Source organism: Oreochromis niloticus, linkage group LG22, assembly GCF_001858045.2.
Source record: "Oreochromis niloticus isolate F11D_XX linkage group LG22, O_niloticus_UMD_NMBU, whole genome shotgun sequence".
In the NCBI taxonomy this organism is placed as follows: Eukaryota; Metazoa; Chordata; class Actinopteri; order Cichliformes; family Cichlidae; genus Oreochromis; species Oreochromis niloticus.
This window is the reverse complement of record NC_031985.2, coordinates 594,709-608,440: the sequence shown is the minus strand read 5'-3', so window position 1 is coordinate 608,440 and position 13,732 is coordinate 594,709. Positions and strand designations below refer to the sequence as shown.

Here is a 13,732-nt window from a genome sequence, read left to right as displayed (position 1 = left end):
CCTTTGACTTCAAAGAGTGGGTTTGTGTATACTTATTTTACTTGATAAGCTGTAGAGATAAAAGGTTTTAACTCTTTATGAAAATGGTATTTTGTGGCGAAAATAAAAGTTTTGGTTACAGCCATTAAATTACCAACAGACCCCCTGACTGATGTCAATTACAGCTGTTGGATTGTTTAGAAAGACGGCAGGTTCACTTATAAAAAGATGTGCAATGAGCAATTTAAAGAAATAGCTAAGTTCAAAATATAAACATCATTTCTCATCTTCTAATGCTAAATGCTAATTATTGGGAATTAGCATGAAATGCAGGATTTGTTTGTTTCATGCATTTATGTATTCACCTCACACATGAACAATCCCCAGTTCAAGACCAGGAGGAGACACAAACCCAGACTCAGGGAGTCATGAGAAAGTCTACTCCTTCAGTCCAAGCAGGAATAAATGGGAGGCTTGTGTCAGGAAGGATATTCAGTGTAAAATCTGTACCAGTTAAAGCATGAAGATCGGTCCACATTGGCGACCGTTTGGGAAATAAGATGAGAAGTACATTAAGGTTATAATAGTGATGGGTAGATGAGGCCTCGTGAAGCGTTTCAGCACATTCCCCAAACTGTATCGATACTGTGTCGACACAGTGTTGCTGTTTTGCTCCATACTGACACCTGCTGGACCTTAAATATCATTGCAGGCAACTTACTTGAGACTCACAACAGACACTGATTCAATGACCTAGTCATACTTGTACACTGTAAGGTATTGTACTTTCCATGGAATCATTTTATATCTTTTATATTGCAAATATTGTAGACATCTTTAAAATATATTGTGAATGACATTAAGTGAAAATTAAAATGAAAGTATTGTGAGTGTAATATTACCCATTTGACTGAGTTTATTATAAATTTCTATTCAGAAAAATAGGTTTATCCAATGTTTTTGCATTCAGTCTATTGCGTTTTTTTTGTTTTTTTTTTGACATCATTTCCCCAGCTTTGGAAAACTCACAGGCACAGATGAAGCTGAGGTACACAAAAGCTGTAAAGCCAGGTGGGAAAGGTTCAGATAAGATGTCTTCCTATTCCCCCAGTACGTTAAAGGATCCTCTGATCTTGGAATGTTCCTCTCCGACACTCTCCACAATACTAAGGGGTTGGCAGTCCTTTATAATAAAATTCAGGACTGCCTGGTCCAGAGCAGTCTTCCTAGATGCTTGATTTGAAAATAATAAAACACATATTAATAAAAAAAAATGATGATAAAGCTGTTCAGTGTCTATATAGGCCAACCTGTGTTCATTCTCGGTGAGTTTGTCTCCTCATTTTCATGTTTGGCTCTGTAATGCCTAAACACTGAGGAGGGGCTTTTGTTTGTGTAAGAAATGCAGAACAGATGCGACATTTGACCTGCATAAAATGAAATACAAATTTACACTTCAAGTCACATTGCTGTTTTTCCTATTCTGATAGATTACACTGAAACAAAGACAGACAAACTATTTGCAGTTAAAAGATCAAAATGATCCCACACAGCAGAAACATTTCTTTTTCTTTCAGGCTCCATTTTATTATAGAGAGATGTGTATTTTTTTTATTTATTTATTTTTTTTTATCTTTGCGAGAGTAATTTTGTGGGTTTTTTTGGTGGCGACTCATTCCGTTGGCAGATGCGGATGCGGTACTTTTTAAACACAGTTTGGCGTGTTGACAATGAGCGATACAGCGGCTGTATCGATCACGTGACTTTTTCTTAAAGCGACGCACGCACCGATACAGGCATCGCTAGGTGAGCTTGATACATGCGCCGGTGTGTCAGTGTTGCTGGACCCATCACTAGGTTATAATATAATTATAATCTACAGGGATTTATTGCAGCTGAAACAGGCTGCAGTTCTCTGGGGATCAAATGATGCAGAAAAAGGCTGCCACAAATAAAAAGACAAAAACATAAAATTCCTAGATAACCTGTCGTCACCTCCTGTATTCCCAGAAGAAGCAGGAACATCAAGACCATCAACATGTAAACTGTTAAGAGACTTTATTAGTTTTATTGTCCACAAAAAGAGACTCAGTGCTTCCTGCTCAGGTGTCAAAGGTCTATCAGAACAAATAGGAATTCATCCTGAGAGCAAACGTCAGTTATATCTGGTTTAAACTCACACATTGAACCAGTTTTTGATGGCATCATAAAATCTGTTCTTTGTGGCTCATGTTGAATTGGAAACAAAAATATCAAAAATGAATTCACTGAATTTCTGTCATGTGGCGCTCTGTGGAGGGTAGAGCAATAACTGTGTGATCACAAATTTGTGTAGTTATTGAGTCGTGATATTATATTGATTATATGTAATTATATTGTCGAAGGCATCATATTCTTTTATTCATGTCTTCTGTGGTAGTTATGTGTTAGCATTTTAAGGTACTTATTTAGTTTCAGTCTAACGTTGGACCTACTTTCAGCTCAGCCTGCTCTCTACTGTTATCATTCTCATGTAACACGCTATTACCTCTGTACTTCTCAGAAGTGAGACCCAAACAAACAAAGGATAAAGAGTCAAACAATGTTCTTAAACAGAAAAGTTAGCTCCTGTCAGCTTTTTTCTGCAGCTTCAACACTGAAAACTGTTTGACTGAAGAGAAATTTAAAACCTCTGCAGATGTTTGAACACCTGATGCTCTTCTTTTCATTTCCTTTTTTCTTGGTACTTTTAATATTTAAGTTCTAGTTACTTCGTGGTTTAGTGGTCAACACGTTTTCTTTACACAGAAAACATCAATACTTTTAGACTTGAAGGTGACACAAAAACCAAATCAAACACATGGATCCAAAAACATAGTGTAACACAATAGAAATGTGTTTGAACAGACAAATTACAGCTGCTTATAAATTAAAGTGAAAGCAGCATTTAACATAAGAAAAGTTGAACAAAGGATAGAAATGAAAGAGCATCGTCCAGTCTGTTTTTAGGAGAGAGCTGTTCCCATAGTTCCAACAGAGGTGAAGCAGCTGCTCTTACACTTCACTTTAGTTTTAAAGGCACATTATTTTGGAGTGATCCATGTCAGTGTTTGTATGCAATGCTATGACGTCTTCTCCAACATAACCAGATCATTACTGGTAACTGTTACCTCCTCAGAGACTGCACCAAACCAAGTGAGATTCATCTAAGCTGATATCACATTTTTTCCATCATTTTCTTTCATGTGAAAAGTCAGATCTTCCCTTTAGTTACATCATTTTATATTTTATAGTTTAGTTTATACAATAGTTTATATTATTGAAGCAAATATTCATGAAACTGTAGCTACAGTCACATGGGAAGAATAAACTCAATGTGGATTCACGACAGGACAAAAATTAAGAATATTGTGGATTTTATTAAAAAGTCATCATACAAACATAGAAAATAAATTAACAGCAATACTTACATTTATCTAATAAACAAACACCAGATATAAAAAAAAAATGTTTACAAGAGAGAATAAAACACCCTTAAAGTACTGAAGTACGAGAAGGAAGTATTTCATCAGCATTCATTAGTGCTGAAAACACACTTCAGTCTCAAAATATTTGAAATGACATTTGAAAGAAAACTAAACAGGTTTATATAAAAAGGTGATAAATTTGTCCAACAAAATAAGAATAAAGGTAGAACAAAATAATAAAAACTAGCAAAACCAGACAATACAGGAGGCAAAGTCAGTGAGCACACAGGGAACAAAAGGAATGAAAAATGTGTTCACAGCATTATTGAAAAGCTACTAAACACAGTGACAAAGAACTCCATCCATCCATTTCCTGTCCTGCGTTCTCACTGAGATAAAATAAGACAAGAGTGGAGTCAGTCCTCACACACCAGGGCAGAGACGAAGCAACCTTTATCATCAGATTTGTAAGTTAAAAAATAGTTTACTCTAATAAATTCGGTGATTTAAAGTCTCCAGTTAAAAATGTGAAAATCCACAAATGTTACGTTACGGGAAGTAAATCACCAAACCCTGTGAGTATATAAGTGTCATGCATGTAGGTGGACCTGTGTGTTTCTGTTCATGTATATCTACATTTATACAACTGATACTGGAAATATTTAATTTAAATTAAAGTCAACAAGCATGATGGAAAAACAATGATTCACAGTTTAGAGGTAACGAGGTAACAGTCCTCGTTTCAGCACAAAATTTACACAGAAATTTAAGAAGAAAAAACAAGAAAACATTATTTTCATTTCTGCAAATCAGCATATTTACATTGTAAACTGCAAATTGAGAATTTACCCACAATACTGTTAGAGCAAAACTATTTGTTCTAATTTTGTCAGCTTGGTGTTTTTGTAAACATTCTTATTGGTGTTAATATTTATCCAAACCACAGAAGTGAAGCATCTGTTCTCTTAAAAATCTCACCTAAACTCACATAAAACAGCAACAATTGTAAAACTAAATAAAAAGTACCTTGTGATTTTTTTAACATCAAATCACACAAAAAACAGAGATTAAAAAAAGGGGGGGAAAGCGGAACACATTTTATGAAAGCTTTACAGTTACTGGCCAACAAAAGTCACACTAATGTTTCACTGAACTGCCTTTAACTTTGATGATGGCATGCATTCACTTCATTAAGCTTATACTGTTTCACATATTTATTTCAGTGAAATGCACATGTTGAAAATGATGTTTCATGAACCACTTCAATAGTAACTTCAGCCTGATGACTCCTGGCATCAGGATCTTGTCCGTGTCATCAGGGAAGACAAAATGTATTAATGGAAAAATCTGTTCATCCAGTGTAGTCAGGCAGCCAGCTGACCCCACGTTGATGAACCTTGACCTCCGATACATTGGAAGGCTGTTACACTACCCAGGAAAAAGTCCATTTAATGTATGAAGTCACTGTGAGCAGTGATGTCTGTCATTCAGGCTTCACAAGGAATCATTTTCTCTTGGACCTCACGGTTTTCTACAGCTGTAGGTCAGAAACACATTGTTAGTCCACAACACTTTTACAAACAACTGACAGATCTGAAAAACTTTTTAATCTACAGAGTGCACATAAAACTCAAAGAAAACAGATCAGAAACATTTCACTTACGAGATGGAGGTCGTTTGTCTGTAATGAAAGAAAGTAAAAAACAGGGTTTGTTAAACATTATGTATTTAACTCTGTTTGTGATCTTGTCTTATTATCCAACAGTCATATTCTCAGTAAACTCTGGCTCTGAGCCTTACTGTAATAACTGCTGGATGAAACAGTGTGATAAAGCAATGACAGACTCGACGACATCTGTATGCTTTTCAGCATCATTTCATTCACACGGTTGCTGTTAACACGCGGTTGCGGCTTTCCAGTTGCTCGCGAACATACACACCAACAACAACACTGAAATCCAGGACACTTTTAACCCGGCGAGGCATCATTGCAGATGCCCTGCAGGTGCGTTCACCTCCCCTGCAGCAGCACTGCCAACCACACCCCGCCACAAACAGATTTAGTGTTCAATGTGAATAAAAGAAAGCATCAACTCAAAGTCCTACAAAATCTGCTTTGTCCTCTCACCTGTCTTCTTTTTGTAGATAATGAATCCAATCACAGTGATCACAGCAAGAACACCCAGAGCAAGAATCATGGGGATGATCATGAAGAGGGAATTTCCTTTAGATCAAAGAAAAACAAATCAGAACCTGAACAGATGAAACAGGATAGAGAAGATCACCAATCAGAACAGATAACAGCACTGATTATAGACAGTAAGTCTGTCACTATATGCTTTACCTGCTGTTCATATCTGAATATATTCACTGTGTCTGTGCTTATTTACCCACATTTAACTCTGATGTCTTTGTGTCTCTGGCCCACTGAACTTCTGAGAATAAAAACATCCTTTTTAATTTAGTCAGTAAACTTGATTCCAAAATCAAATCATTACCTCTACTCGTTTATAAAACTGTGGAGTAACTATACTCTGTTAACTGTGGCTGCTCATTCACAAGGTAAAACGTGATTTGGGAAAAAGCATTAGTGTTTGGTAAAGAGTCTTAAATTCCTTTTATGTTCTTAGTTTGGAAATACAACTCACTCTTATTTTCAGCAGGTTCACATAATTATTTCAAGATGGGAAACATGTCCCAGTCTAGACTTTAAGTGTGAAATAAACTGACAAAATTGTTCTATTTTTAACACATAAAACTGCATGAACTGCCCTTTACTATGCACTATTATATTACAGTAAACTAAATGTGTGCTTCTGAGTGCAGACTGACCTTCATTGGTTCTGATCACTGCTCTGTCCAGTCTGGTGATGATGTCCTTATTCACACTACAGAGCTGAAACACAATCATAGCTCCTCCAGTCCTCAGGTTTGACTGATGAAAGATCCAGATCAGCAGAAGTCTGGAGGGTCCCATCATTGTTGGGCAGGATCTCTCCTCTGTTCACACCCTCATGAAGCTCTTTCCCATCTTTCCTCCACAACAGTTTGGCTTTGTGTGGATAGAAACCTGTAGCGTGGCAGGTGATTGGAGAGGAGGAAGACTTCTGGAGGAGAGACACTGAGGGAAGAACTGTTGAAAAAATATAAAAGTGTTCATTATTGTTATTATTACAAATTGTATGTTTGTTGACAATCAATCAACCTATAAATGATTGATTGTCTTTCCAAGTCCAGTTAAAATCATGTGTTATTGCACCTGTTCTCCTCAGAGAGCTCCCTGAATAGTTCAGATACTTCTTCAGCCACTCGGGACAAATGTGAGTGAAGTAGTTCTTCTGTCTGGCTGAGAGAGCTCTGTCAGAGTCGTACTTCTGTTTAGCGATGACTGCCTGCTGCTTTGGAGCGATCCATGTCTCTGTCTTAAGGTCAAACGCCAAAAAGTCCTCGCCATCGTAACCCAGCTGATCGTAGCCGGTCACATTATTTGTTTCAGTATCCCATTCACAGCCGTACATCTCCTGATAAACATGCACACCTGAAAGACAGAAACAGTACAGTGAACCAGAGCAAAGCTGCAGCACAGTCTCATATCAATACAGACACATCAACCAATCAACAGTCACTGAAACAGAGGATCTACTGTTTCTCCTGCTGTTTACTGGCTCAGTGGAAACTAATTAAAACAAACTTTCATCAACACAGTTTAAACTTTACAGGGAGAAAACAGAAACAGACTGAGATGCTACACTCTGAGTCCTTATCTAACCTGCACTTCTATAGACATAAACAAATAGGACTACAGGTTACACGCCTATATACATAATATATAGGCACATACAGTATTTAGAGCTTAAACTAATCATGACAGCACGGTGGTTAGCACTGTTGCCTCACAACAAGAAGTTGTTGTGAGTTCAATTCCACCATCAGGCCAGGGTCTTTCTGTGTGGAGCTTGCATGTTCTCCCTGTGTTTGCGGGGTTCTCTGGCTTCCTCCCACAGTCCAAAGACATGCCGTTAGTGGAGATAGGTTAATTGGAAACACTAAATTGCCCATAGGTGTGAGTGTGATTGGTTTTCTCTGTCTATGTGTTAGTCCTGTGACAGACTGGCGACCTGTCCAGGGTGTACCCTGCCTCTCGCCCTAAGACAGCTGGGATAGGCTCCAGCGCCCCAGGAGACCCTGAAAAAGAGAAGTGGATGGATGGACTAATCACGACTATTGTGTAACGGTCCTGGCCATATTTTGAATCAAGGTGTCTGGATTTTGTTCCATATGTGTTTTCTGTGCCTTTAAGTGTCTCTGCAGGTGCTCTTTATGATTGGAGAGATGGGAGCTGCTGATTGGTTCCCATCATCAAGTGGCCGCTTTAAAAACCCTCTGCAGCAGTTGTTCCCTGGGAGTAACTGACATCAGCAGCAAACCTGTCCTTGGCCTCCAAACCCTTAGTGACAAATTGTCATGTGTCTTCAGTGAACTGTTGGGTTTGTATATAGTGTTGTAGATACTCTTTTCCACTTGTAAATAAGCAGGAGGGGTGAACTGCCTTATTGTTTTCTGTACTTTATCTCTTGTTTATTAAATTAGAGAGTTAAGGGTAGTGCTTGTCTTTTGTTTGGTTTTTGTTTCACGCAGGGTTTAGGTAGAACCTCCCTTTTTGGAAAAGCTTGTTTTGTTTATTATTTTGACCTTTGTTCAGCCCGGAGTTAATGCTTTCAGTTTTTGGTTGCAATAAAAGCACCTGTAACAGTAAATTGGCTATTGGGTATGGCTTTGGGGAGCGGAACACCGTTTTCTTAACCCTTATGTTGTGCTCCTGTACCCCTGGACTGAGAAGTAACAATTATTTATTTACTGATTTGTTTTTATTCAGAAATGAAATATTTTAATCAAAACACCAATTATGAACATATAAACAAATGGTTTTCATCCCTCTGTTAGAGTTTCATAGACTTGTTAAATAAATACAAAGAAACCCTGAGACTGTTCTGAAAGCAGGTGATAGTCAAACACTTTTCTAACTCACTGTATCTTGTTTTCCTTTAATCTGACACCTGTCCATACTGTATGTTACTGCTCTGCTTCTGGGCTCTTACTTTTCCACATTTTCAGACATAATGATGAAACTTATTTTAGAAAGCTACTGCCTGAATGCTAACAGAGGTCTGTGGTCACATCTCAGAGCTGCCTGAAGGATGTGACTGACAGTTTATTTGACCAATAGGAGGGAAGCAGAGAGAAACTCCTCCATTCAACTTTTCGTCTACTAAAAACAGACATGTGAAAATAAAAATGATAACAAACCAAAAACCAAATAATAAGACAACATCCAAAGTCCTGATCAGGCCCCTTCAAATCTGAAAGCCCTCATCATATCATATTATCGTCCTTTTCACACTACAGGCTTACTTGTGGTAGCAGGCCGAGCTTTAACCTCAGCACTATAGGAGCGTTCGCAGTTTGGATTACAGAGACAGACCTGCTCTACTTTTAGTCACAGCTGGCGAGGCAGGGGAACGTAAACAGAACGCACTGACATCAGACAGGGACCTTCAAAGTAAAACAGGAACACAAACACGCAAAGACACAGACTAAAAAACGAAAACTAAACACAGAGACCTTACTACACAAAAGGGGATACACAGGCAGGGAAAACACCAAACAGAGGGAACACAACTAAACCCTGGTAACCAAAACACAGTCATAATACATAAAACTATCAAACGTAAAAGTACAACAACCAAAAACACTGGATCACTGACCCAGGACCATGACAGGTCCGTCCATAAAAAAAAAAAAAAACAACCCTCTTTTCTCTTTCTTCCACACACTTGGAGTTTTTAACCAGACCAAACTCTATGCCCAAAGAACTAAAATAAAAGGGTTTTCACTCGGACCACCTGTAGGGACGCCCCTATTTGCTGGGCCCAGCTTCCACTTTACGAACAAGCGCGTCCGCTGTCCGGCCTTTCTGCCTTTTTTTCGCTGGTGCAAAAGTGCTAAAAAAAAACAAAAAAAAAAACACCATACACTAGAAGACTCAACTTGTTGAGCTTCTAAGATCCTGCACTTACCACTGCAACAAGAATACCCAAACTGAGTTTCTAGGAACCTGCACCCAATAATTGCAGCAGTAATGAAGCGAGGCTTTCCCTGTCGGTCCGATTGAAAATCCTCCCAAATCAAAACAGCTCACCGTTGCAGATCCTTTGCAGTTTCTCTTTTGGTTCTTTTAAAAATTCCTGCATGTGTGAGTCGCTGAAGCACACCCCGCGGTTCCCCCCTTTTTGAAAACAAAGGAACGGTGTCATGATTCGGCTGTGTGGCAGGCAGGAAGTGGACCCAAACGCAAGCTCACAGAGGCAGGAATGAACTCAAAACACAGCTTTATTGCTGGAGGGAAACGGCGAAACAAACTGATAAGAAACTACACCAGGAAACAATACACTAGCACACAGAGAAACACACAGCCATGAATGAGGGAGAACGTGACACAGAACTGAGGGAGACGCAGACATAAATACACAGAGGGTTAACGAGGGGAGTGGGAGCACACGGGGAACACAGGTGACACTGATAATCATAACAAGACACGGCAGGAGTAAACGCAACACTGACGGGAGACTGTCAAAGTAAAACAGGAAGTACACAGAGGTTCAGACAGGAGGAGAGAGAGCACGGGGAGAGCACAGACATAACGGGCTGGGGAAAACATGGAATAAAACATGGAATAAAACACAAGGAGAGACGAGGGCTCACAGATACACAGAGGGGCACACAGGGGGTAAGAGTTACAAGGGGAAAACACATAAGGAACAACGTAACAGAGCAATCCAGGAAGCATGGCCTAAATAAGGAACAAAATACAAAAATACATGAAAACTAAGAATACTGGGCCAACATGGCCCAGGGCCATGACAAACGGTGGAACTGAGGCAAATTTGCCCGTGGTTCAGCGAAACTCACCGGAGGAATCCTGCCCGACAACGCCAAATTGTTGTGGAAAATTTTAACAATAACCTGCAACACACCCAGTGAGCTTGATTTGAAGTGGGCTTAATAAACACATTGCAATGTGGAGAGAGCATCCCAGTGAAACACCAGGACCATCTCTGAATTTTGGCCACCGCCCTTACATCTTATATACAGACACACAGAAAAGAACATTCCACAAACTCTCACATATTGGTCCCTCTCCCGGGGGGGGGGGCTATACCTCCTCCCTCACAGAGAGAATTATGACCTTATTTTCTGCTTGGCCTTCACCTAAGGATTTACATCCCTGATAAGCAGAAGGAGTCTCACTATCTGTTTAACGTCTCCCATTACCATGGCCTCACTGTGTTAACATTCCACATGCATGTAAACTGGTGACAGGAGTGCTCTTACTATAGTAAAGTGAGAAAGTGATATTACTATAACTAATGTGATATGATTAAATATGTGATTAATATATGAGAAAAGAAATCTGCCACCACAGAACCATAGTTGCAGGGTGGCAGGTGACTGGAGAGGAGGAAGTCTTCTGGAGGAGAGACACTGAGGGAAGCTCTAAGGAATTTAAAAAATTAAATAAATAAATAAAATATCACAGCTTATAACAGCATACTGAGTTTACCATTTCCATTTGATGTATTTTGAATGTCTTAGACACACAAATTAATATAAATGCCAGTTAAAGTGTAAGCAAATGGGGGAATAGTAAACAAGTGAAGGAAGTGCTGTAAACAGCTGCTGTGATGGTCTTAGAAAAGTAAAATAAACAGAAACTGTGACAGGAAAAATGAAAAGAGATAAATGTGATAATTGTATGAGAGACTGACAGAAATAGTGATGGAAAGAAGACAAATTAATACAAACTCACACAAAGTGGACTGTTTATTATAGAGTCACATGAAATGAAAGTTGTGTATTACAATAAATCAGGTCATGTGATTTTACCTGTCCTCATCAGAGAGCTCCTCCCATAGTTCACGTACTTCTTCAGCCACTCAGGACAAAGCTGGGTGTGATAGTTCCTCAGATCACCTGAAACAGATCTGTCTCTGTCCCACTCGAGTTTGGTGATTACAGCCTGCATTACTGGAGCGACCCATGTCTCTGTCTGCAGGTCAAATAATATGAAGTCTTCTCCATCATAACCATAGTAATGATATCCGTTAACTTCAGCCATTTCATCGTCCCATTCACAGCCGTACATCATCTGGTTAATGTGAACACCCGAGACCAAGAGGAGCAGGAAATATTTGATATTTTCCCACAGATGAGACATTTTAGTTTGGTTAAAGAGCTTCATCAAAAACTACACAAATACACATAATCAGCCTTTTAGATTTGGCTAGTTAAGCATCCATGAAAGGCGCTAACAAGCTAGCTTGCGTCTGTAACAATAAAGGTCTTTAATCCTGGAGAGATTTTATTCAGTGTCAGCAGCTGGGTTAATAAAAAGCTTCATTTTAAGACTAAAAAAGTGAAACAGAAACAAACCTCCAGTTTGGTTGAATCGCTGCTTCAATGTTACCTTTAAAGACCTGCTGGGTGTTCATGAGCCTGTTAGTCTGGCGTGCTGAGTACTCTGGATCATCTTCTGCAGCTTTCTCCATCCACTGCTGCTTAAACTCTGCTTTCTGTGTGTTGCTGTCATAGTGAATCATCTGAACATCATCAACCAAACCAACAGCTACAAACTCTGGAAAGTTTGAGACTCCAGAGGAAGAAGAGTAGAAATATCTCAGGGAGTGAGTTACTGTAAGAAACAATGACTGCATACTGATACTGAGATTGTTTTATGTTTCAAATTATTTTGTCTTAAAATGGTACTTTCTAAAGTAAAAAAGTATATTTAAAAAACATCACCACCCGTTTCATTACTAGATATGTAAACATGATAGAAAAACTACAGTTTACTTTTCAGTTACTGGCGACGTTGGGGAATAATAATACAACACATAATTATGACCAAAATGTGTAAACATAACAGATGAATTTTATTTTCTTAGTCCAAAACATACCATGACCTTACATCTTACACTGCAAACTGTTATTTACTAAAGTTTTGTTCTTCCTGAGATTTTTAGTTCCTACTGGAAGCAATACTAATGTAAATTATTAGTGGGTTGTAATGTTGGGTATTTATACCGATGTAATTCTCAATGACATTTATCACCATTTCATTGTTGCCTAATTAGAAAATATCAGATTGTATTTTTGTTAAACTTTATTCTGAGAGTCTAGTCTAGAGTCTAGTTTAAAGTTTCTATTGTTTCTATTGTTAGGCTACATTTAGAGTGAAAACATTTCCTAATAAAATGTCATCAGAGGACAAACACAGTGTTTTATTGATGCTACAAGGACTAAAACTGTGGTGAAGTGCTCCCCTCAGTGCTTCAAAAGGAAAACAGGTTATACATATAAACTGACCAGACACTTTATTAGGTACACTTATTGAACACCTCATTAACACAAATTTCTAATCAGCCAATCACATGGCAGCAATCCGATGCTTTCAGGCATGTAGATATGGTTGAGACGCCCTGCTGAAGTTCAGACATCCAGCTTCTTCCACTTATCTGGGTTCAGGTCACGGGGGCAGCAACCTGAGCAGAGAAGCCCAGACTTTTCTCATCCCGGGACAATTACCCCCAAAAACTGTGCATTCATTGTATGGTGCTTAATTTCCAGATAAAATTTCATTAGCAAAATCTTACAACAGGAACTGTTTCTTTTTTCTATTTGTGGTGTCATTTTCTCTTTCACAACACAGCTTAGTTGCTCTGTAATAAATGGCACTTGAGGAAACAGGAGACCTTATTTTTGCTTTGAGTATGTGAAGTTTATGAAGACTAACATAATTACAGTAGTAGGTTAATACCACTGTTATTTCACACAAAGAGCAAAATAAGTAAATAAGAGGAAAAGTTGGTCCACAAGCCTCCAAATCAAAATTATGGGGCAAGACTTCATGTAGCAGACCGAGGGGCGATTCTAGGGTCAGACTTTTAGAGGGGCTCAGCTCCCAATCATAATGCCACGCATACACTGCCTTGTAACTAATATTAAGAGAATATGCTACTTGCAAATGTCATCAACCATTTTCACATTTTCAAACCTCAATTCAATTTGAATTGAGGTTCAGTTCAATTAAAACGTTACCTTCAAAAGCAGCCTTATTAGTTGGATGACGTATTGTAATGTTTAAAAATAAATCAGAGTGAATAATCAGAGATTTTAATCTCATCCACCTGTTTTAGGGCGGAGCCTTTAATTACCCAACCCAAGGCAAAGACTTGTTAAAGAAGTTAAAG

The 13,732-nt window shown here is 38.6% G+C and overlaps 1 pseudogene; it reads right to left on the bottom strand.

The window, feature by feature from the left end:
- Positions 1-3,386: 3,386 nt before the first annotated feature.
- Positions 3,387-12,196, bottom strand: LOC109200122 (major histocompatibility complex class I-related gene protein-like; annotated as a pseudogene).
- Between the last annotated feature and the right edge of the window lie 1,536 nt (positions 12,197-13,732).